Source organism: Zonotrichia albicollis, chromosome 12 (assembly GCF_047830755.1).
Source record: "Zonotrichia albicollis isolate bZonAlb1 chromosome 12, bZonAlb1.hap1, whole genome shotgun sequence".
NCBI classification, from domain to species: Eukaryota; Metazoa; Chordata; class Aves; order Passeriformes; family Passerellidae; genus Zonotrichia; species Zonotrichia albicollis.
Genome location: NC_133830.1, coordinates 1043706 through 1068525, shown reverse-complemented (window position 1 = coordinate 1068525; position 24820 = coordinate 1043706). Strand labels below are relative to the sequence as shown.

Here is a 24820-nt window from a genome sequence, read left to right as displayed (position 1 = left end):
CTGATTTCACAAAGCTGAAGGAGGGGATAATTCAGTCCTGTGGGTGAGTTTGGTCAGAGATCTCGGCGTTATTTCAGCCTGTTATTTCCAGCTCAGCTTTTCAGATTTGCAATTACTTGATGCCAGTGTGAGAGAGGCACACAGAGTGAACTGAGCAGCCCCTGTGCCACGCCTGGGGATGCTGAGCTCCAATCCCAATCTCCTCAGAGCAGCGTGGGAGCTCTCCCTGCTCTGCCAATGAAAGGGCCACGTGAAATCAGAGCACTCTGTGTCATGCTGCTGGAGAGGATTGGGGTTTCATGAAAGGAAAACCCATTTCTCAGCAGAATTGGAGCTAATGTGTGACACCTGAAAAGCCATGTGAAGTTCTGCATTGTGATTTGCTTTCGGAATGAGATTTTCTAGTAAACACCAGGAGATATCAAAGCTGGAGAATGAAAAGCCCTTCAGATGGGCACCTCCACAAGTGTCAGGAGCCATCAGGGAGGCTGGAAATGCTGGAGAAGCCCCAGGGCTTGCAGCAGATCAGCCCCCACAGGGTGAGGGTGTGCCCTGCCTGCCTCTGCTCAGGCTGTGCCTTGAGCTGAGCATCTTTAAATGCTTTATCAAATCTTGATCCACATAGGAGATACTGTGAGGCTTCAAGCTCCTGTGTAAGAAAAGAAAATCCTGAAATATCCAGGGATGACCTTCAGGAGTTCAGCCACAAATGTATTTAAAATGGCCAGACCCCACTGCAGAGGGGCCAGCACCTTCCCACCATCATCTGATTATTTCCTGACCTTTGGCAGCCCCTGCGCTGCTCTGGTGTGAAAAGATTTTATAAATTCAGCTTTTCTTGATGCACTGCCTTAGCTGGCCAGGAGAGAACACTGAGGGGGCTCTGATGGCAAACAAACTTCAGATCCATGCAGGATGTGCCAGGTGGGTGCTCTGTGGGAATGGGGTTTGGGATGTGGGACTGCACTTCCCCTCACTGCTCCTGGAGGTGAACCTGCCTCACTTTTAGAGCCTGGCTTTAGGCATCCAGCACCTCCAGATGTTAACCTGCCTTGCTTTAAAGCCTGGCGTTGGGCATTCCAGCATTCCTAGAGGTTAATCTGCCTTGCTTTAAAGCCTGGCTTTAGGCATTCCAGCCCCTCCTCCTGCTGCCCCCACACATGGAATGACAGCACTCCTGGTACCTGTTCCCTGCACATCTGTGGGTTGTGAAAGCTTCTAAGGCTCAGAATTTACCCTTTGATTTTTAATCCTGTGACAGCTTATCTAACTTTATTTTCATTAAATAACATGATTCTGTGAAGTGCCTGGGAATATTATTTTTGAGAGACTGCAGTTAATTATTGAAAACTTGAAAAAGGAAATATTAAGCCAATTATTAAATTAGAGTTGATTATTAATCCCGGAGAGATAATTACCAAGGCCTGAGGCAATTTGTCTTCTGTTTGAAATAGATTTTTCCTTGATTAAGTTGTATTTGTCACTTAGTCCCATGGTTGTTACTGCAAAGGACTTTATTATCCTGCAAAGTAGAAAACACTTCTCTGAAGTTGACCCCAAATATTTGGGAAAGTTTTGAGCTGAATTTTGTGCAAGGGCACACCAGCATTGGGGAATAATCTGTCCTTGCTCCACTCAAAGGCAAACTGCTTCTGAGTGAGTAGGATTTCTACCACAGCAACAAAAAAGAACAATTTATAGATGTAAAAATGCATAAAATGCGATTTTTGTTTCAGAAACCCACAGGTAATGCTGAGCATTAAATGCACATCTTGTAGTGCAATCAAATGATTGTGGTGAGACTTAAAAACTGCAATAGTAAAAGACAAGATAAGTGATGTTTGCTCTGAGGCAGCATTAAAATTCTGTGCTTGAGTAAAGCAGAGGCTGAAGACACTTTAACCCTTCAGCCCACGAGCTGAATCTCAGTGCATTAAATGGATATGAGTCCATTATTCTGGGCTGTGTGTTGGTTGCACTGTGGCATGTAAATACAAAGCGCCTGGGAATGTTCCGAGTGTTTGTGCTTAAACCCGAGTTTAAATCACTTGTGAAACAGCTTTTCTGGATATCTGAATGATAAATCTTAATTTAATTGCTGTAGAATGCTGGAGAAGCCCTTCAGAGTGAAGTGGTTCCAGGAGGGCAGAGCCTGTGGGTACCTGGCAGATTTTTCGAGCTGTGGCAGCCCCTGGGTTTGAGGAGCATTACAGAGGACACTGAGAGTTGTTTTCTCTTTAATATTTCCCTAGCAAGGTGAAAATGTACTCATGTTTTCCCTAAAGATGAGGCTTGCAGTGCATCCAGCACAGAGAGGATGAATGTTCTGTTCTTCCTTTCCTGGAAGAATCAGCTTGACAGAAGAACCCTGATTCCTGTGCTCAGTCACTTTTCATCCTGGAATTCAAAGAGCATTATTCATAACCCCCTTCTGGAAATTCACCAAAAAAGGCTCCATTTTCTCCTCAGCTTAATTTATTTTGCTCTATGTAGAGAAAGAGAGAGGATGCTCAATGTCCATTGTGTCCTGTGCCCCCCATCCCTCCCCAAACCTGGGAGGAGGAACATTCTCTTGGGGATCTGTAACAAATGCTGTATTAGCTCAGACTGAGCAAATCCAGGTTCCTCTCCATGGACAGCGTTTGTGAGGAGGTGCTGTAGTGCAGAAATGGGGTGCCAAGAAGGCTTAGATGGACAGCTTAGAGAAACAATGGGAACTATTTTACTAAAGAAGGCAGAATGCTGTTTATGAGGATTCTGGTCTGACTTGACACTCCTGGGTTGGCAGGGAGCAGCGTTCCTGCCACCAGGAGCAAGAGGGAAAGGCTTCAGGCTGTGCCAGGGGAGGGTCAGGCTGGGCAGCAGCAGGAATTCCTCCATGGAAAGGGGGATCAGCCTTGGCACTGCCCAGGGAGGGTTGGAGTGCCCATCCCTGGAGGTGGCACTCAGTGCCCTGGGCTGGGGACAAGGTGGGCATTGGGCACAGCTGGCACTCCATGGGCTGCAAGGGCTTTTCCAGCCTCAATAATTCTGGTATGCTATGATTTCTGAATTTTTTTTAAAAATCCCAATACAGAGCTTATCTTCCATTCAAGGACATTTGGCACCCAGGGCAAGGTGCCCTTGACTCCTCTGTCTGTACTGTGGGCAATTCTCCTGTTTGCTGTGTGGGATGACAGCCCCAAACTCCTTTTCCGTGCTGGAACACTCCTGGATTAGGGAACCCCTCAGAGGTCATTTGGAGCACAGTTTGCCTGACCTTTGCATTTACTGCTGTGCTGCTCCCCCACTCCAAGGCAATTCCACACTTGGCATTCCCACAGACAGCGAGCAGGCCTGAGCTTATTAAACCTCCCCCCAGCTGTGGGAGGCAGGCAAATATTTATTGTCTCATTTCATGGCTAAGGCAACACGAGCTGAGACAACATAATGATGAATGATGAGCAAACCTGCCGTGGTGCCTGGCCAGAATCCGGCCAAGCCAAGGAACTGGCGAGGCTCCCACTGAGCCCGAACTGTGCAGAATCAGAGCTCTGCAAAGAGCTTGTGCTCCTCAAGAGCTTCTCTCTAGGTGTTTTAAGCCCTCCCTGCATGGGTCCCAAACAAGATTCATAGAACAAAATAACTATTTTTTTTTGTAATTTACAGGCTTTGAAAACCTGGTGCCGATTTTTTGTTTTTCCTTTGCTATTTCATTCTGCTTGAGTGAGGATTTTATATCTTGGCTCTTCCTAGGATGTAAGTACACCTGATAGAGTCTGAGCCCATGCCCAGAGGAGGGGTTTTGCTGCCCTGTGAGGCTGGGCACGACGGGAGCTGTTTGTCCCTTGAGTGACAAACAGCAGCGGGGCAGTGCAGGGTGGGAGCTGGCAGCCTGTCCCTCAGCATGGCAGAGGTGCTGTGGTTAATAAAGCTGCTCTGGAGGAACAGCAGAGCTCTGTTCGGCAGCAATGGCCCCAGGGACACTCTGTGCTTTCCTGGGGAGAGCACAACGAGCCCAAATTGCTGCCGAGCTCCCTTGGGACGGAGCTGCGGGAATGGGCTGAGCTCCGGCTGCTCTCAGCTGCCAGCCCCTGACAAATAACAACACCAGCAGCCAGGCTGGGGAAACAAATAGGATATTATAGAGTTTATTCCTGTGTGCTGCTTCCACCCCATTTGTCAGCATTTCATCCCACCTGCTGCTGGAAAGGATTCTGCTGCTCCGCGATGCCTGCGAGGCGTTGTTGGCATCTCGTACTACACGAGAATATCAATATCTGCTTTGAATAACCTCAATGTATTTTAAACAAGACATTTCCAAATGGCTGCTCTGTAGCTGTGCGTGAGCTCTGTGGAGCTCCAATTAAGAGTCTGTCAGCATTTGCAATGTGATCCATTGTGAAAATTTATTCTGGGTAGAATTTTGGCATGTAATAACCCAGACCTGGAATTCTCTTTTCTCCTTTCTTTCCTGTTTCACTGGTTTTGTTCCTTGTCTGTGTTGGAAAACAATATCTGATGCTGTAAGTGCTAAATAATGGAGATAAAAAATTGTTCTGCATGAGAGGCCAGAGTAAGGTAAAGGAATGGCTGTTGCAGGGTGATCACAGCTCTCTGACTCCATGCAGTGAGGCAGAATGGAAAGGAGCTGTTCAAATAGAAAAGGGTTCTTATGAAGTAACAAATAATGGCTTTAAGCTGAAGGAGGGTACATTTAGGTGGGATATTGGGAAGACTTCTTCCCTGTGAGGGTGGGCAGGTCCTGGCATAGGTGCCCAGAGCAGCTGGGGCTGCCCCTGAATCCCCAAGGCCGGGTTGGACATCCACCTGGGACAGTGGGAGGTGTCCCTGCCATGGCAGAGGTGGCACTGAATAATATTTAAGGTCCCTCCCAACCCTGGGCAGTGTGTGATTCCATGGTTCTGAGTTAGCACATCACAGTTTGAGGCCTGGAGGCACCTGCAGCTGAAGCAGAGCATCAGAGGTGCTGCAGGATTTCTCCTGTGGTGATCAGACTGTGATGGTGTAAGTGGGACACACATGATGGGAGAGGCACACGGTGAAGTGCAGCTGGAGCTGCATCCCCAGCCCTGCTGAGTGATGTGCTAGGCTGTACAGATTGCCCTGGGGGCACTGAGTGCTGGGCATCATCCCAGCTCTGCACTGAGCCATGAACTCCTGTTAAAAACTTAAAAACTGGAGCTGCTCTCACTTGAAGTTTTGAACTTGTCCTTCAGGGTGCCCATGTGCCGCTCCCTGGGGTTGTCTGGCTGCAGAGGAGGTTGGGTGCCAGTGCCAGCATTTTTGGGATGGTTGAATGGCCTCCAAGCTGCTTTGTGTGAAGACTCTGCTCCCTTCCAGCTTGTGCTTTGCCAAGTCCATTATCCACCTTGGATGGCAGTTTGCAAACTGCAGCCACCCATTATCCCAAGAGGTTGCTGCTGGATTTTTCCAGGTTCTCGTCACTGGTGAGCACTCACAGAACATCTGCAAGCAGCAGGAGGGGCTGGCACGGCCTGTTCCCCTGGCAGATGACATCTGTAACACTGTGCTGAGCTCCTGGACAGCATCCAGACAGGGGAGCTGGGAGACATCACCTCCAAAATTCAGCCAGGGTGCCACGAGGAGAAAGGAAATCCTGAAGAGAGCTGGCCTGCAGCAAGGTAGGATTTATTATTAGGATTCTATTTCAAATATTTCAAATATTTCAAATACTTCAAATATTATTAGGATTATATTTCAAATAAATGAGGCCTTTTTCTCCAGCAGCAATGAGGTGGAAAGGTGTTGGAGGGAGGGAGTGCAGGTGCACGTGGAGCTGCTGCACTTGGCTCTCCTCGTGGCCTCCAGTGCATCTGCAGTAAATGTTTGATCTGAGCTGTTAGAGGAGTGCTGTGAATCTTATTATGCACCTCAGAACCGAGCTTGGCTCTGAAATTTGCAGTGAAGAGTCCCTGATTTCCTCCACATTCAGAAATTAATTTGATTGCATGCTGTGCTTTTAGATGCGGCAGATCTCTGTGGTTGTGGGAATAATTCTGTAACAGAAAATGGAATGGGCATGAAATGGAAAATTTGTGTTGAAAAAACCCGGTGCACTCCTTTATAGCCCAAATTCCTGTTTGCTGCAGCCATGGGGGTGTGTGGAGGCCAATGGATACTGACCTCAGTAAAGACTGGGGCTGGTGATGCCTGGTTTTAACTTCTCATAATTTAAATAATAGTGTTTCTTATCAGAATGATAACAGCTGTGGAGGGGTGCTGTATTCAGGCCCTTTCAGGTATTCTTTAATATATCTGAAATCTCTCTTGCCACAGCCCCTTCCCCTCTGTCCTTGTGTGTGTGCTCCTTTGGGGAACACCCTGAGATGTGCAAAGGATGCCCAGCACCCTGGGTGCTTTGGGGAGCTGTGATTGATGGTTGGGAGTGCTTTGCCCCACCAAGGAGCTGTGCCAGGAAGGCAGCTCCTCCTGTCTGGGGCTCCCAATCTCAGCTCTGTGCTCACTGGGCTGTCAGAACTGGGGATCCCCCAGCTGGGCTCTGCACTGAGGCTGCTGTGGCCACACATTCTGCCTGTTCTCTACCCTGGGCTCAGATTGTGAGCTGGAAAATAATTCCTTTGTGTTTTTCTTCCTGTCATCCCTGGTATGGTGTTCCATTCCCTGAGGTAAATGGATCAGGAGTCTGCTGTCTGCCATGGCTGAAAATCCAGTTTAACTTCTACTCCCTCAAGGTAACATCAGAGCTTTTAGAAATCTATTTTATACAAGGGAGCTCTGATTCTTGTGGCTATTTTCTCTGAGGTTTGTCATGCTGAAAGCTGCCATGGCACCATATCCTTATGGTGCATTTGGGGACAATTCCCATCCTGTGTTTGTGGGAGGAGCAAGGCAGGTGTCCCATGTGAGCAGGGCAGGTACAGTGATGGCACAGCTCAGAGCTGGGCTGATCTTGGGGGGCAATTCCTCCTAGAGCTCTTCTACTCTGCATTTCTACTCTTATGAAACCAAAAATCCTCATAAAATAACTTCTAGTCATTTCTCTGTGGGGAAAATGTGCAGCAGCAGGTGGTCACAGAGAACCGAGTTAAATATCATGGATTTTGCAGAGAAGACAATGAGATTTTAATGTTCTTTCCTGGTTATTATTTTTACAATTTAGATTTGAGATTGGATAAAGGAAAATTGTGGAGGAAGATAAGGATGCAGACCTCCAAGGATGTGGTAAACATCTAGAAGAATTTATTGTATCTAATGATTTGAAAATTATTTCATGCACTAAAAAGGCAAAGGAAAAACAAGTTAGAGACAAAGGCAGCAGAGCATTTACTACAGAAATCTTTGTGTAATGTATCTGCAGGCACAAGTTTCAATGACCTTAAGGCAGGAAAAGAATTTACTGGTGTTTTTAATCCTGTGTAACCCTCTGCCTCTGGCACTATTTAAAAAGTCCTAAAGTTCATGTTGTTAGAAAATCTGTGTGTCTGTCACAAATATATTTACAGGCATGCTTGGCTTCCTTTTTCCCTTTATAGCTCTCAGGGCACTGAGGGAAAGTTTTTGTCCCTTGCAGTATTTGTTTAGGGCAAAGTTAAATACAGGTTGTGTAAGTAGGAGGAAAATGGGAAAACAAATCAACCTCAGCCTCTCCTCACAGAGAGGATGCTCAGAAAGGAAACTCTCAGACTTTGTGCTCCTCTCTTGTATGGAGGTAGAGATGCTAAATCGTGTCCTTGTCCCTTGGGAGGCTGGGCAGAGGGATGGCCTGGCAGAAATACGGCCCAAATAGGCTCCTAAATCTTTAATTTGTGTCTCCTGGAGGCATCACCTCGTGCTGTAAAGCCCTGGTCACCCAGGGGATGCTGAGGGTGCCCAGCAGCCTGGCTCTCCTCAGCCTGCCTGGGCCCAGGCCAGGCCCAGCGTCTGCAGCACTGGAGTTTCATCAACTTCTGTTAAGTGCTCTTAGCTCAGACGGTTTCTGGGGAGAGGCCATTTGGACAGCAGTGATCTGGAAGCAGAAGACTGCAGTTCTCATCCCTGGAAGATGGTGCTGGGAATGCCCAAAGCCAGCTCGTTAAATGTTCGTGTTACTGATGGGCCCTCAGGGGCCTGTTCTTAATGAGCAGCTGGTGGTTCCCAAACTCAGCTGGAACACTTGGCCAAGTTTGATTGCTTGGCTTTGAGGATATTTAGATCAGACTGATGCCTTTTTATTGCAATCCAATGGTTTTGGTTTCTCTTGGATTCTTATTTATTTCCTCTTATTAGCTTATGTTTCAAAACCTGCAGCCAGCATCCCTGTGTGCCTGTGGCTGAGCAGGCCCTGTGTGTGTCAGCCCTGCACTGATGGCTGGGTACACCTCACCAGAGGGAATTCCAGAAGCCCAGACTGCTTTGGGTGGGAAGGACATTAAGGATCTGTCCCTTTCCACTGTCCCAGGCTGCTCCCAGCCCTGTCCAACCTGGTACATCCAGGGGCAGCCCCAGCTTCTCTGGGCACCTTGTGCCAGGGTCTGCCCACCCTCCCAGGGAACAATTAATGTAATGAATCCAAATTAAACTTACTCTCTTTCAGTTTAAAGCCATAAAATCTTTTTTTTTCCCCTTCTGATGCCACGTTTCCAAGGATAATCTATAGCAGCAAAGGTTTTTTATTTGCATTTTGAATCTTTGCAGGAGTGCCTGTTTTCCCAGAACACAATGTCCCATGGAAGCAGCACAGGTGTCTGAGAGCAGAGAAAGCCACGTGGAGTGCAGTTAGTCCAAGGAGAAGAGGGAACTGTTGCTTCTGCAGAATTCCTTTATTCACTGTGCTGAATTATACTTCATTATGAGAGGCTGCCCAGCATCCCTGGGGGTGTAATGGTATTATCAGCTTCGAGGAACTACAGCAATAATAGCTTACCTTACATTTATGTAATGCTTTTCATTTGCAAATGCTTTGCAAACAGCAGTTCCTCTTCTCCTGACATCTGGAATGCAGATAAAGGTTATTGGATCCATAAAGCAGCAGAGGAAGAAAGAGGGAAATGTTGAGCTTTATTTAATATTGAATACAATGTGCACAATCTCAGATCTGCTGTTATTTCTCAGAGCTATTCATGTCCAAGATCAGGTTTTATGTCACAGTGGAGGGCTGAGATCAATGAGGATACAACAGCAGAGCTCCAAAGTGCACAAGTGTCTGTGGAATCACGTGGAATTTCTCCCACCAGTGCACAAATCCCTTTGAAAAAGGGGATGTAACTACTGCAGCAGTTGTTAAAAATGCATGTACAGCCCTCACATTGGGCACACTCCATCTGGAGTTGCAGAGGCAGAATGGTTGCACTGGGCAGGGCAGGACTAGCACGTGCAGCTGTGAATTCAGCTGCACCCAGTGGCTGGGTTACAGAACTCTTGGGCCCCTCTCTCTCTGTCTCAGATGTGCTCAGTGGCCCTGGGAGCTGCTGCTCATCCCAAGGAGCAGCTCAGGAGCTCCTCAGCTCTCCCTGGAAGGAGTGATTGTAGGGATAAGGCTTCATTCCCTGCCCTGTAATCCTGTCCCATCATTTCCTGAGCAAACACTCCTGGGAAGGCTGGGCTGAGCTGGGTCACAGCTCTGCAATTGCAGGGTCTATGCAATAAAATGTCCAAAGCCCTTCCTGAGGGGACAGCAGGACTCAGGGCTGTCCATGCCCAGCCACACTTCTGAGCAGCTCCCACAGTGAAGAGTGTTTTAATCAAGAGAAATTCCAAGATATTACAAATGCATAATGTCCCTATTTTATAAGCTGGCTTCCAGGCACTTGGGGATTTCTGTATTATGAAAAAGACACTTTTGTGATATAGATATTTGTGTGTATGGATGTAGTGTGCCCTATCACAGGGTCCTGTAGTGACAGGACAAAGGGGAATGGCCTGGAGCTGATGGCATAGATTTAGGTTTTGTTCTCTTTTCTGTCTCACTGAGAGTTGGTGACTTTTCCTTGTTTAAGCACAAAGGAGAAGAGGACTGGTTGCTGTCTTGCTGTAGGTTCTGTGTGCACTGGATTGAGTGGGAGCTCTATAAAAACCAGGGATATTTCTGAGCTAGCAGCAGGTGTGTTTTCTAGGGACATCATTATCTTCTGTGAGTCTCATTACCCTGACACTAATTCTGCAATTAGCAGCTTTTAGTAAATATTACATATTATTTCTACTTTCCAGCCCTTCTATGCCGGCAGGACTGAGTTTTCAGAAAACCATGGGGAGTGCTCAGTCACCCGTGGGTGCAGTGAGGGACTCGGTGTCCCCAGCAGCCCCTGGGTGCTGTTTCCCCCTGGTCCCAGGATTTCCCAGCCCGTTTGGAGGATGCTTTGGTCCTGCCTTCAGCCAAGGCTGAGGGCCAGCCAGCTGCCCCAGCTCCAGGGAAACATTCCTGGTGTGGCACAAAGCTCAGGGATGCAGAGCAGCAGCATCACAGCCAGAGCCAGCTTGTTTAATGCCTGTGAGCCTTTGTATCTCACACAGTGTTTGTACAGCTTTGCTGAACTTTTTAACCCACTTTGGGTGTCCCACTCTGTTTCCTTCAGTTGGCAGCCAAAGTTTCCAGGAATTCCCTCTGCCAGTGCCCTGATAATTTGAATTACCTGAATTATCTGAGCAAGCATTTGTTTTGAAAGCCAATATTTAGATACTGAGCTGCTCATTTGCATTTATACCCCGAGACCTCAGATGGGTTTGTTTGTCCCAGAACTCAGCCCAAACCCTTTGTCCTTGTCCTTTGCTGCTGCTAATCCCCAGCCCTGGGACCTGCAGCATGCTGGATGTGGGACTAAACACACTCAGCCAGTGCAGGTGGTGTTTGCAAGGTGTTCCCTTCTTTATTTGCCTTCTGCAGGACATTAAATAAATCTGCAATTCTTCTTGTCAGAAACCTGGGTGATTTAAAGGTGTGAGCCTGTGACTGCCTGGGGAATGGAAGGCTCCAGGGAGACCTTAAATCCCCTTCCAGGAGTTAAAGAAGTCTCAGAAAAAGGAGGGAGAGCAAATTTTTTTCAGAGGCAGAGAGTGACAGGAAAGGGGGTTGGTTTTAAAGTAAAAGAGGGTGAAAGGGAATGTCAGCATTTGTTTAAAAAAGCACTTAACTCATGAGAAATAGAGAGTGGCAGGAAGCTATTTGGGAGCTCAAGTTGAAATCGTTATGACTTAAGAGGGAAATTGTTGCTTGTCAGGATTAATTAGTTAATACAATTCCTAAGAAGAACATTACAGATTCCCTTTCCCTAATATTTTCTCTCTCTGATAGTTATACATTCATTTTAGTGACTCTAATGAGAGTATAATGCAGAAAAATAGTTTTTCCAGTGTGATCTGAAGATGTGATGAATATTCAAGGTGCTTTTAATTTTTGTCCATTTGAGGTGAAGTTTTCCATGTATGTTTGCTATGAAGGCAGGACTCCTGTTTCATTTACATGTCACATGTTATTAATTTATCAGTTTTTAATGCACTTCACCTAAGCTTCAAAGTTTTGATTCAATTTATTTTTGGAACCTCATTAAGTAGATAATCTTGGTATGCTGTGTTACTTCTGGAACACTTTTCCAGTGCCTAAATGCCTAATTTTAGCACTTTTAAAATTCCTCTCCAAAAATAAATTTAGTTTCTCCACTTTCCTAAATAAAACCATGAATGCAAGACTTGATTTTTCTCAGCACTTTGTAAAGTAAACTTTAAATATTTCCTTTACTTCTTTATGTGGTTTTTTTTTTTTTTGAGTTGCCTGGTGAGAAGATGCAAATGTGGCACATATAAAGATCTTTCATTTTAATTTAATTGCTGAACATTTTCTCTCCAGTGCAGCCATTATGTGTTTGGCTTTTATTGCCTTCTCCAGCAGTTCCACCAGTGAGTCAGCGAGTCCATGGGAGCAGCAGGAATTCTGTCCCTGCCTGTCCCCTGGGTGTGCTCCTGGATCCATGGAGCTGATGGAGAGCTCTAAGCACCATAAAAGGGGATGGTAGAAAAAGGATTTTTAAAGTATTTGTTTATTATTTTAAAGAAAATATCAAATTCTTTCAGGCGTTCTGAAAGTGGGAGTGAGGAGTTTGTCTCCACAGAATGAAAATTCCTCCAGCTTCACTGAGGGTTCCTGGCTGGGGAAAGCAGGAGTGAAATGCCTTAATTCTGCACCCAGCTGGGCAGTTCAGGGATTTAAATATCAGATTTAAATATCACAGAATATCCTGAATTGGAAGGGACCCACGGGGATCATCCAGTTCCCATTCCTGGCCCTGCACAGGACACCCAAGCACTCACAGCTTAAATCCACTGATACCAGCCATGAACAATTTCTGCATCAGATGTTTGCCAGGAAAGAAATGGGCTCAAAAGTAATGAAAATAAATTTTCTTTTTTTTGGAGTAACATTTGGGCTTGGTCCTGATGCTCCTTTCCTCTTAAAGCCTGAGCTCTGTTTCAGCCACTGAGAGATGATTTTGCTGAAACATCCCAGCAGCTGAGACTGCTCTTCACAAACCAGCACAGAGAGCCCTGTTGTCCTCCTGGTTCTGCCTAATTAATTAATATAAATATTTTTCTCTCACAGGTACAGAACAGGACAATTTAAATCAAGCAATCTCTCCCCTTTCTTGGCCTGGAGTTGGCTGTGTCAGTCTTCAGTTTTCAAGGGGGGAGGAAATCCAGCCCGTGGGTTTTGTGCCTTTCTAAACCTTTATTTGTGTGGTGATTGCACATTGGAGCAGATCCTGCTTCTGCAGAGGGGTGGGAGCAGGAATTGCTGCTGCACAGGAAAAGGGAGTGAGTACCCAGTGATACACAGCCCTGGGCTGGGCTGGAGCGAGTCTGTTCACAATTTCCATGGCAAATGTTGTGCTTTAGGGGGGTAAGTGATGTCTGGGGATATAATATTATATTTTATATATAAGTGGTGTCTGGGGATATAATATTATATTTTATATATAAGTGGTGTCTGGGGATATAATATTATATTTTATATATAAGTGGTGTCTGGGGATATAATATTCTATCTGATCTTTAGGCCAGGCTGGATGGGGCTTGGAGCAGCCTGGTCTAGTGGAAGGTGTCCATGGCAGCGGTTGGAATTAGATGCTCTTTGAAGTCCTTTCCAGCCCAAACCATTCTATGATTTATTCTATAATTTTCCTGTTTTGCTCTTCCCTTCCCGATATAAACAGTGAATTCCAGCAATAATTCAGAGTTTTGAGGTGGTTTTATTTTTCTGCCCTGTCCCTGTGCAGTTGCCAAGCACTTGGCACACCAGTGGGTGACAAATAATGCCCAGCACCTCCTCGTGGGTGCACTGTGGGGTTTTGGTGCTTGCCCAATCTCACATACACATCCTTTGACCCCATGAGAAGTCTCTGGTGAATAAAGTGGCTCTGCTGGCTGTGGTGTTGAATCCCCAGCTGGGTTTGGGACAGGTTCTTGAGACAGGCCTGAGTTCAGCCAGAGTTTCTCTGTGGCTCCAACAGGTTATGGGAGCTCTTAAATCAAACCCCAGTGCCTCGCACAGCCTTGCAAGGCTTCTGTAAATTACAGCAGCACTGGGAGGGAGCTCTGACTCTGGGCTTTTATACCTGATTTATGGCCCTCCTCAGGAGAGCACAGTGAGGACAATGACTTTCACATGCTGAGTCAAACAAGAAACAGCCCAAACTTTGAATTGTTTTGCTCTTTAGCTACTCCAGGAAAGCACAGCACATATTTTGGACCTGTCTGGGGCTCATATATCTTCTCTGATAGATGTTATCTGGTGAGAAATGATGTTCTGGCTCAATAATGAGTGAGAATTGTGGGCTGAGCCCACCCTGAGCCCCTGCTCTCTGCAGGGTCGTGTTTTCATTTGCTTTATGAACTGAAGCTGCTCCCACTTGTGATGTCCTCTCCTGGTTCCAGCACATCCCTGGTCCCCAGGTGCCTCCCCTGACCTTCCAAATATTTTATGGAATATAAAATATGTTTCTATAACGCAGAGCTGTTTTAGAAGGTTTATTACCATTTTATATAGTGTACAATGTATGAAAGTAATGGTCCAGTTATTTATGTGACAAGATGTCCCTGAAAATGTTCCTGTCTGTGCTGTTTTAATAAGGCACTAAAAGTACCATAACCCTCTGCTGCTGCAGCTTCTCTGGGTAACAGCCCTCAATTATATCCCTGCTGCAGCTCCACGCAACATCTGCATTAAATCTATTTTGTTCAGGTTTTCAGTTAATGCAATTAAACAGTAACATTAAAAATCCTGGTGGAGTTTGGGTTTTATCCTGTCCCAGTGAGAAGTGCAGTAGCAGAGTGACAGGGACATGCTGCTGTAACACTCTGTGTTTAACATCTCTGACAAGTGTATTTATCCAGGGGAATGAGGGAATTCAGCATTCAGCAAGTGGAGCAATGTGTCTCAAATTGATGGAGTGCCCAGCCCTGGGGTGTCCCTGAAGATGGCACTCAGTGCTCTGGGCTGGGGGCAAGGTGGAGACTCCATGGTCTTGGAGGTTTTCCCCAGCCTCGATGGTCCTGGGATTGTGTTCAGGCCATTTTCACTAGAAACAGTATTATATCATGTCACAGGTCAGCTTTTTGGCCTGCTGGTCACATTACATTACAAAATATCACACGATTGGTTTGGTTTTTAAAGTATTTTTTCAAGCATCTTCAGTAATTTGGCAGTTGTGTTATAAAGAACATTTTCCCTCAGGCAGCAATGGGTATGTTTGTTTATTTCATGCACAGTTGGATGAGTACCTTCCACCTGGCCAGAGGAGATAAATGCAGGTGTTTTTGTCTGGAAGTCTGAACAAATTAACCATGAGAAAAGCCACATGGAAAACAGATAAAATATTTTAAGTTTGTCCTTATAAATGCAGGAAAGTGTGAAGGTGCATTTGTTTGACAGTGAGGAGATGAATGAATAAATGAAATGTAGTGGCTACTGATGGTGGACAATGAAATGCTCTGAGATTCCTTGAAGTTTCAGCTTTAAAAATAAAGAGAGGAAAACATTTTTTTTTGTATTGTGGGGGGAACAAAAGGAAGAAGCAATAGCTATTAATGCTGTCAGATAGCTGGTGGGTTTGTGTTTAGGAATCAGTCTGAGACAAAAATGAGCTCTGGAGTTATTCCCATTAATGGATATTGGCAAAATCTGCAGCAGTTTTATATCCCTGCTAAAGCAGAGTAAATGAAACACCTCCAGCTCAATTAGCTCTGGAAGGAGTCTCCTGGCCTGGAGGAGGAGCTGCCTCTGAGGAAAGCCTGTGCCAGGTTATTGACTGGCCTTTGCCTTTGGGTCCTGGCATGGTCCCCTGGGCAGAGCAACCTGGCACAGCCTCTGGTCTGTCTGGGGACGGCCTGGACTCAAAGGGAGGGAGGTGAGGGAGAGCTGGGACTGTCTGCTGAGCCCAGGGGAGGAGACTGGCATCAGTGTGACTGTGAGAAAGGAGGAAACACTCCCAGGCTGGACTGGGCTGGAAGGGACATTAGGGATCACCCAGTGCCACCCCTGCCATGGCAGGGACCTCTCCCACTGTCCCAGGTGCTCCAGCCCCAGTGTGCAGCCGGGCCTTGGGCACTGCCAGGGATCCAGGGGTGTAGGAGTACACAGTATGGGTAAGGTGGAATGTAATCTTATCCCCCAACGAGTTGCAGCTGGACCCTAGGGAGTGCCTACAAACTCAATTAGCACCTGGCTAATCACCCTCACCCTGTTCCCTCTGCCTTGCTGCATTTGCCCCACATTTCTCCTCACAGAGAAAAGCAAGGCACAGTTCTTCCCAAGAATATTTCTGGGTTTCACATTCTCAGAACCTCAGGGAAAGGAAAACAATTCTTATCATTTGCTGTGCCTGTGTTTGTGCCACAGTAGAATGCAATATGGAGATTGTTCACCCACAGTGATGGTGTTTTGGCTCCTTGGCCTAGCAGGGCCAAGTGTGTAACCCCACATTTCCCCTCACAGAGAAAAGCAAGGCACAGTTCTTCCCAAGCATATTCTAATCTCATTTGCTGTGCCTGTGTTGTGCCAAAGTAGAATGCAAAATGGAGATTATCTACCCAAAGTGACAGTGATTTTGTTCCTTGCCGAATCAGGGCCAGGTGTGTGTGTGTTTGTCAGGACTGAGGGTGACAGCCATGGGATTCTGCGCAGTGTGTGCAGAGCTGAGTGCTTGGCAGATTCAGTTTGGATGTAATGTAATATAGTACAGAATAATATAGCATAATAAAGTAATTAATTAGCCTTCTATCAATAGAGTCCTCCTCATCATTCCTCCCTCCCACAGGGATCCCTGCAAACACTATATTAACCAGCCTGCCCAGAAAAGGGGAGAATCAAAGTCTCTCTTACCATTCTGTGGCCCTGCAGAAGCAGTGGAATGAACTGCAGACAGGAGTTTTAGTGTCTGATTCAAATCACTTTTAAAATTTAATGAGCTCACAGCTGTGGCACCCATGTGCTTCAGCACTTGTCCCTTCCCCAAGTTATTTTTGTCCTCGGAGTCTGGTCAGGGAACAGCTGCAGGAGTGGTGGTTCTGCAATGAAGTGTCTGAAAGCTGAATTTTTAGCAATATTTAACTGAGAATATTGAGGAGAATGACCTGCACTTATGAAGGTTTCACTGCTTAAGAAAGAACTACTAAATTCAAGATTGCACAGTAAATCTCTTTTTCCTCTGGAGGCTGTTGTATGTGGTTACATCACAATTTATACTGGTTTTTGGGGTGAAAATCTGATCCTGAAGGGTGCTTGTTGTAAACAAATACATAATTCCATTTATGGTGGTTAATGTGAACAACTGAGGTAAGTCCATGATTCTGGTCATTATGGAAAAGAGATGCATGTAAGAAGTATTTAAATGAGACAGGTAGAAGTAGAAATGCTGAATTTAATCAGTTAAGAAAAAGTCGAGGCAGGAAAGGGGGTTAATACGAAATCCTGGTTGGTCTAAATGCAAAAAATCTTATTCTGAGGGGGAAAGGTGATTCTCTGAATGTGGGGCACGGCACGAACCAAAGCAGCTGAGCAAGAACTAAACCAGAACCCATTTTCCTGCTTGAAGATTGAGTAAATTCTGCTGTGTTTTCTCCATGTGGGAGCACAGGAACATCTCTGGGTGCCTGACACACACCCACTATAAATTACCAGCAGTATCTGTGGCTGCAAATGAGGATTTCTGGGGGACACACTGGATTTGAAGCTAAAATGGATTTTTCTGTGGTGATCCAAGGCACTGCTGGTGTTAGGATATTAAAAGGACACTCCTGTGAGTTGCCAATTAACTTAAATTTACCAAAGGGGGAAAAAGCAGTTGTAATGTTATGGGAAGGGGTTTTGCCTGGCTTTTCCTGTGCAGTAATTGCAGGTGGGAGCTGTGGCCATGGGATGGAACAGCTCAGCAGGCACGGGGCAGTGTCACAGCCTGGAGCACTCTGCAGGGACAAGCTGAACACAATTTTGGTGAAGTGTCAGGTTGGCTGGGGGTTTGTGACCTTCACCTGCAGGTTTTGCCTCCACCTCACACCAAATGCTCTGATTTCTGCAGCTTTCAATAAATAAGCACAAATGCAGCCAGGCAATATCACAGCCATTCAGAGACCTAGTAGTTCTATCACATTGTCTGGCTGCACATAAGAATGGAGTATCTGACACTGGAATTTGTATAAATGTCTCTTGTAAATTATCATCCACCTGGCTGCTTTACATAGCAGTAAATTTATTTATTACTGGATTATTGGTGATGTTCTTCCCTTTATTTCAACCCTGACCTTGACCATAGAGAAAAGCCCAGATCAATGATTTGCAATGACTCTCAAATACCTGTAGTGTGTTTGTGAGGATGTTTCTGAAACCCTTTTTGTGGGCTTTAATGAGATGTCCTACCCACTAATGAAGTGTGTTTTTCCAGAAGATATCACAGCAAAAGAAGCAGCTTGTTGTGGTAAATAGCATCTCTGGTGAAACACTGGAAAGCTTAATGTGTGCAGCAATTTCAAATCAAGTTACAAGTTAATCAAATAACATCAGCTTTGCCTCATTTCAGTCCTGAACAAGCTCTAAATTGTGGATTTTAAACAAATGCGAGCACACGGCTGCAGCAGGTCAGGCCCAACCTGGACGTGCGTTCCTTGGCTCCATCAAACTCTCAGATTTTCCACCTGGACGTTGTTTTCATTGGAGCTCTCCCAGTCGGAGTTTGCTGGCTCCAGAAGGGGGGCTGATTGATTTTTATGCTAATCCTAGGTGAAAAGCAGCTGCTGTAGCCACGGCTTGCACTCGGCTAATCCAGCTCATCAGGGCTGTAAACAGGCAGATAAAGCCGGGGGATTTCAGCCTGGAAGGTGCTAAATCCCTGCAGTCTGGGGCTTTCCTGGGCTGGGATTTGAGCCCCTGGCCGGGCTGGGCCCTGCTCCCTGTCCCGGTGCTGATGGAGGGGGCAGAAAGGATGGAAGGGTTTGCCAGCCAGCTCTTCCCAAGGAGAATCCCTGGGATAGAAGGGCAGCCCCTCTGTATTTCTGCTGGATTCCTGTTTTTTTGTGGGTGTCCTTCCTGTCCCTCTTCCCCCAGCCAGAGCAGAGCCACGCTGTAACGAGGGAGGGATTTACAGCCCGCTCTAAATTTGATTTGTTCCCACAAATGTTGTATAAAAAGGAGCTTGTTCTTTTATTAAACACTCCCAGCCTGAGGGCAGGGTTTATACAGCATCATTACACCTGGTAGGAATCCTGTTCCCTTTCAAATGATGGATGGCAGGGGCTGTATCCAGGAGAAAAGGGTTGGGCTGCTCATTCATCCACTTGCTAATGAGCACTAGTGGATTTTAATATATTCTTATCTATATATAGATATGTATGTTTATCGATGTCCATACATGTATGTGTGTGTGTATGTATATATATGTGTGTGTGTATGTAAAATTTTTGTTGTATACTGGATGGTGCTCTGATTAACCTGTTCTAGTGGAACATTTCCTGAGCATGGAATGGGGCTGGAGCTAAATGGTCTTTAAGGTGCCTTCCAATGCCAGCATTTCTGTGGTTCCGTGATTTTCTCTGTACAGAACTCAGGGATGTGTCCCCACACCTCCCCTGTCTCCCCTCCACTTAATTACCTCTACATACACTCAACACCTCTAAACTGCCACACACAACGCTGAACACAGAATTAACTTCTTCTAGTGCCTATAACAGAATTAAACCCCAGCTTAAGCAGGGCAGGCTTCAGTTATTAATCCTCCCATGAGGAACTATAATTATTTTTGCCAGCACTAATTTCATTTGCATATGTGTTGTTAAGTTGCAGATCACAGGGAAGCGAGGGGGGCTCGGGGGTTTTGCTGAATGAAGCAGCGCTGTCAAAGCACAGAGACTGGGGGGAGCAAAGTGCTGATTTAAAGGAGGGGAAAAGCAGCAGTGCCCTGCCAAAAAAGGCAAATGAACCACTCGGAGCGTTTCTGATCTCTCTGTTTGTGGAGGATTCCTGGGAGAGGTGGTTGTCCTACATCTGTCAGGAGTGACTGGATTTGACAGTGAAGGTGACAGGGTGGTGGGGCTGAACAAGCTCAGTTCTGCTTTCAAACCCAGCAAAAAGAATGACAAAGAGCTCCAGTTAGAGATGGGAAATCAGTTTTATTGGACTTTGCCTCTCATCGTGTGTGCTCGGAGTTCTGACGTGATACCAACACCTGACTGTTGGAAAAAGGACAGGAGCAAAATTTCATTTGGGCCAGTGGACGTGCCACAAATTTTTCCTTCAGGGACTTTTTGGAAACTTCAATCTGTGTCACTGTGCTTTGTTTTGCAGGTTGTGGTGGCCTTGGCTGTCAGAGTGTGGGGGTTTGCTGGCAATAATTTCTGTTCCAAGCCAAAAAAAGCACTCACGTAAGTCAGCTCAGATGGTTCCTCCTTTCCCTCCTTTCTCACCACTTATTTTTGGGTGCTAAAGTTGTCACTACCAGTTGGATGGGACAGCACAGGCTTTGCATTTTCCTTGTGTGCTGTAGTAGGAGAAGCAATTTCCATAATTTTTGTTGGGATTTGCCTGGAAATGTATTCAGTGCCAGCTGGTGCAGGAGAGGTTTGGGAGGGACGTGGGTTGGCTGATGTGTGTCCACCTTTGCCCCTGTGGGCTGTGCAGTGAATAACCATGCTTCCCTTTCCCTGGGGCCCTGAGATCCATGGCTGTCTCTTCAGTTCTTGCTGATATTTATTTTTGGCAAACAAGCTCAGCTTGCTGTGCTCAGGGATGACCTCGAGCAGCTCTGAGGATCACAAATGTGAGAAAAGAAGCTACAAATGCAACAGAGCTCACCAAACCTCTGCAGGGCACCCAGTGAGTGCTGTGACACTGAGACACCATACAAACATTATTAAAATATTATAAAAATAGGCATGTTAATAAGGGAGAGGAGTTGCCAAGAACTGGGGAGCAGCAGTATCTCAAAGCCACAGCTGGGAGTTGCACAAAGCTTTTTTCTTGCTCAACAGGCAGAGTGAAATAAATTTATTTTATTAATGGAAATCTGGTTTTCCAATAAGAGAGCTCAGAAGGCAGAGGGCAAGAAAAGGGGAATGGTCAACTTAAGTTCTTAATGCATAGCATTTTAAACTCCTTCCTTTTTACAAATGTTTAATTCATCACTAAATATTCCTTCGTTTAGTGCTGCTGAAATGGAGTCAGAAATAAGAAATCCTCCAAGTCATAAATGTTCCATGTGATTTGTGGTGAAATCTTCAGTGCTGGACACCTCTGTACATTTAATATTGAACTCTTGATTTTCCAGGTTGTTTCCTAAACTGCACAGTGGGTTTATGTGTCAGTCCAGTTCTCCCACACTGGCTCTAAATTTATCTAATTAATTTGCTCAAAGCCAAATGTTTAATGTCTAGATAAGCCTTGTTATTTAATTAAATACCTTCCCTCTATATTGCTGCTCATAAAGTGAATTTAACATTAAAATAACACCACATTATTTCTATCCCAAAAGCTCTCAGTGGTTTCTAGAGCTTCTGTCAGTGCAGTCTCCTGTCACTGTGGAACCAATTAAAGCACAATTAACCCATTTGTCTGAGGGCTTCAAACACTGACCTGGTGTGGGACCCAAATGCTGGGCTGGAAGCAGCTGGTGATGTGAAGGGAAAAGGGGAGACGAGGTTGGGCAAGGGAAATAAATGAAAATAATATTGTTCAGTGAGATGTTAATGAATTTCAGGTGATATTTGCCATGTTTGCCATGACTGGGTCTGGGTCTGGCTCTGGGACAAGTTTCCATCTTCCAAGCAAACATCCAACAATTCTGCTGGCCCATCATGTGTGGATGCTTGCTGTAAAACTGCTGTCCCAGCTTTAATACCCCAAAGCTCTCTGCTAAGTGGAGAATTGTTCTCAGGCTGAGGAATTAATAGCAAAGTTTCCCTGACAGAAAGAGCCAGGCATTCATCCCACAGCAATTGTTCCCAGAACTGGCAAATACAAATTAAAGCACTTTGCTGCTGCATTTCTTTTTTTCTGTGAAGGTCTTTATTTATAACATTTGCCGTTTAGGTTTGCAGTCTCAGCCCTATATACAGTTACACACAAATTACACATGAAAACAAAATGTGACTGGAGACAAGAATGAATGTTATCACCAAGAGAAATGATTGCTTTCAGAAATATATCCAATATATACCCTGTTTTCTTGTGTAAAAACTGAGCTTTGCTCCTCAGGACTTTGTCAGACTAAGTAAAAAGATGTTCTGGCATTAACTCTTTTGTGCTGGGGGTTTTTCCTGTCCTTCAGGGAAGGAGGAGGCTGCACCCTGAAATCTCCTGAGATCTACACGTGCCAGGGCCAGCGCTGGTGTGTGAAAAACCATCCTCAGTGTCTGAAGAGGGCACAGGGACACTCTCACCACTAATAAAGGGTTCTTTGGAAACCTCTCAACACAGCTGGAGTGCCAAAATTACTTAAAGTGCTCCCAAAGCCCACTTATGGGGCTGGAACTGAGCTGAGAGCAGCTCCTGGTTTCTCCACAGTACGTGGGAGTTGTTCCATCCCATCACTTTTAATGACTTCAGAGTAAAAGGAAAGTTATTTCAAAGGGAGTAAAACATTTTCACTTCCACCAGTGAAAAACGTCCCCCCAGGGTCTAATCCATGGTTTGAATGAACTCTCTAGACCAGAGCTGCTTGAGGTGTCTGCTGGGAGAGGGGCAGGGGAGCAGCTTTGGGTGGGAACAGCTGAGCTTTGGTCACAAACCTGTTCTTGCTGTTGCCTTCTGTTTAACTTCAGTGTGTGCTGTTATGTAATGGAAAGAGAAAAACACATCTGAAAGCAGCAAATAGGAAAGGTAAGAATGCATTAACATTATACCAGATAAGCACTGTGCAGGAGGAGGAGACCCTGGGCCAGAGACCTTCACCTCTGAGGAGGTTAAACCTGAGCTACTGATGGGAACGTAACACTCTGTTTCTGTTCTTCAGTGGCAGAGGTATTTGTTTATTTTCGACCTGAAGAAACAACTACATAAGCTTTTCTAGTTTTTCTCAGAGTCAGTTTTTCAGGCCTTTTTAATTAATGTGTATTTGTCTAAAGGTGCCAAAGCCAGGAAGGATCTGGCAGTGCCAAAGCACCTTTCTTATTTCCCTGGCTTGAGGTGTAGAGGCAGCAGAGCGAGCCTGTCTGCCCTGCTTAGGCTGATCTAAGCAGGAGCCTGAATTCAGCTGACACACAGATGACACCCCCAGCCAGCTCTTCCCTTCCCCAGAGTTATTCCCATCTGTTTCTGAGGAGAGGAAGAGCAAATCAGGTGCTGGGTTGGTTTTATTGCTGTTTTGTTCAGGAGAGAGCAGGCTCTGCTTCCTCCAGGTGCAACATTCACTCACCAAAGCAGATTTATTTTCTTCTTTATCCTTTAGGCTTTAATGTGGGGCTGGAGGGAGTTCAGTCCTGTAGGTGTGGGAGCAGGACCTGCACAGGGGCTCCAGCATCACTGCTGGAAATTCCTCAGGGATATCCAGGTTCAGGGCACATGGATGGTGCCTTGGCCACCTCTGGACGTGTCAGCTCCATCTGCTGAGGGACATCAATTGGTCATGGGCTTGGCAAAACCACAGAATAGCCCAAAATGAAGGGATTTCCAGGGGCCAGGGTGGCCCTGCAGCCCCCAGCTCCCCCTGTCCCCTGCACAACCTCAACGTGAGGTTTGGGAACATCTCCCTGAAATCTCTCTCTGCTGATGCCCAAATTTGCAGCACAGGGAAAATCACAGCCTTCATTCAGCACTGAAGAAAATAAGCAAAACTTTCTGTTCCTAAACTGTTAAAGAGCTGAAAATCCTGGAAATGCTCCATACACTTCAAAAATCCTGGGTTCCATTTCTGTATTTTCTGATTGTTGCTGCACTTTCAGAAGCTCTCATTTCACACGTGGAAATTGGTGATGAGCAGATTAAGGGATTTCCTACCACCTGTGGAGTTATTAGAAAGAGCAGATGCTGCTAATGCTGGAAAGAGAATTCTGGCTTGGAGTTCAGACTTCTTTCATTTGCACATTTCTGAGAAATGGAATGTATGTGACTCCTAATGATCTAAGTTATTAGGAAAAGAAAGCTTTAAGGGATCTGCCCCGAGACTGTGTCCTATTAATTCTAAATGTAAAATAATTTCTCTGATGACAATGGAAAACTGCACAGTAATTACAGCGGCCCAAGAGAAGAAATTACTGTGCGGTTTCAAGTTATCAAACAGCTCCAACCTTTTTTAATATCACAGAAATACTTAGGCTTCATGCAAGAAAAGCAAAGTACCCCAAGGTAGTCTAATTTCATCTCCCAGCAAACAGAAATCTTTTTTCCTGTGACTGCAAATCACATTTTTATTACAGCAAAGAGCAAGGAGTACTTGATTTTTTTTTTTCCCTTTTAGCTCATTGGAAACACAGCTGATGTAATTGGACAATTGATGTAATTGCAAATGCAACTGCAGTAATTGCACATGCAAATAAGGGATTGTTCTCAGGGCTATAAAGCTTGTGGGAGCAGGTACAATGTACTCCTGCATTGCCTGGCTCATAATTGGATGGGTATTTTGCACCAAGGCTTTAATGCAGCTTCTACCTCCTTATTTATCTGGGAACAGCTCTGTTCCCTAAATATGAAATATCCTTTACACAGCAAGCAATAAAAATAATGGGTTCCCCATAATACTCAGGGCTGGGAACGCATTATTTCTAAACTGTGGTGCCTTTTACTTTATGGAGAGTGAAATAAACACTTACTGGAGATAAAACCTCCTTTAAGCTCCACAGCCACCAGGAGCAGCTGGAACATTGGCTGGCTCCATGGCAGTGGGAAGGGAACGTGGCAGGCAATATTTATGATGGTTTTTGTAAACCTGTTGGTGCTAATGATAACATTTTAAATGTAATAACTTTTCCTCTCACTCCTTATCTTTGCAGTTTCCTTGGCATCAGCAGCTGCTGCCTGGTGAAATCTCCTTTGTGTGTGAGGAAAGGCAGCAGTTTGTGCAGCCCAGGTGTTTTACAGCTCTGTGCTCGAGCTGCTGGAGCTCAGCACAGAGCTGGGCACGCTCAGCTCATTCCTTGGGCTGGGAAAACTTCTCTTTTCCTTATTTTCCCCTCCTTTTTACCCCCTGACTGCAGTGGAGGCATCAGCAGAGTGCTCCAACAGCACCAGGCTTCAAGGGAACTGCTGGAGCCAGATCCAGGTAAAATGAGCTGAATACATTGAATTTATTACTTTTATTGTCTTCTGTTCCAGAGTAGGACTGTATACAAACTCCAAATCTGCTGTGAAAGAAAACTTTGAATTTATGAGGCAAGCAGAACCTCGTGCTGG

At 45.6% G+C, this 24820-nt stretch overlaps 1 long non-coding RNA gene across 1 annotated transcript; it reads left to right on the top strand.

Annotated features, from left to right (window-relative positions):
• The first annotated feature begins 5246 nt into the window (after positions 1–5246).
• Positions 5247–24424, top strand: LOC141730675 (uncharacterized). Its single transcript, XR_012582290.1, has 3 exons — positions 5247–5645; positions 19784–19860; positions 21762–24424. It is a non-coding gene; the product is annotated as an uncharacterized LOC141730675 (long non-coding RNA).
• Positions 24425–24820: the final 396 nt, after the last annotated feature.